Source organism: Sphaeroforma arctica (assembly GCF_001186125.1).
Source record: "Sphaeroforma arctica JP610 unplaced genomic scaffold supercont1.165, whole genome shotgun sequence".
Classification (NCBI taxonomy): domain Eukaryota; class Ichthyosporea; order Ichthyophonida; genus Sphaeroforma; species Sphaeroforma arctica.
The window spans coordinates 61,726-62,272 of record NW_014040393.1 but is presented as its reverse complement, the minus strand read 5'-3'; positions in this window follow the sequence as shown (position 1 = coordinate 62,272).

Sequence of the window (547 nt, the reverse complement as noted above, 5' to 3'; positions counted from 1 at the left end):
AGTGGGTACAAACACAGATGAACGAGTGTGCTGATCCGGTTACAGGAACTACACTCGTTCACTATTTTCGTGGCAGATATAGTGAGTTACAAATCCCCTTTAACAAGGACTCACCTGATCACCATGAGTTACCATGGTTAGAGAAGGTCCAACGTATTTATAACGTTGTATATCCTTGCTTGCGAGAATTACGCAATATAGCCTTATTAAAAAGGCAAAAACGTTGGAACACTACCAAGAAGATAGCAAAGTATCAGGTCGGTGACAGAGTTAACATCCGTCAACGTAATTCCGATGCTACTGTATTAACATCTAAATGGATAGGTCCATATATAATCTCTGTAGCAGACACTAAAAGTGGAACGTACGAGGTAAATAACCCCGATGGTTCTAGTGCGCTTAATATAGGCACAAGTCGTGTTCCGACTACAGAGATTATACTCACAAGAAGACATGACTCTAATGCCCCTCTTGATCATTCTGAATTTAAAGACACTATATGGAGAACGGATAAGGGAGGCTATACATACTATCGTACACGCTTTAT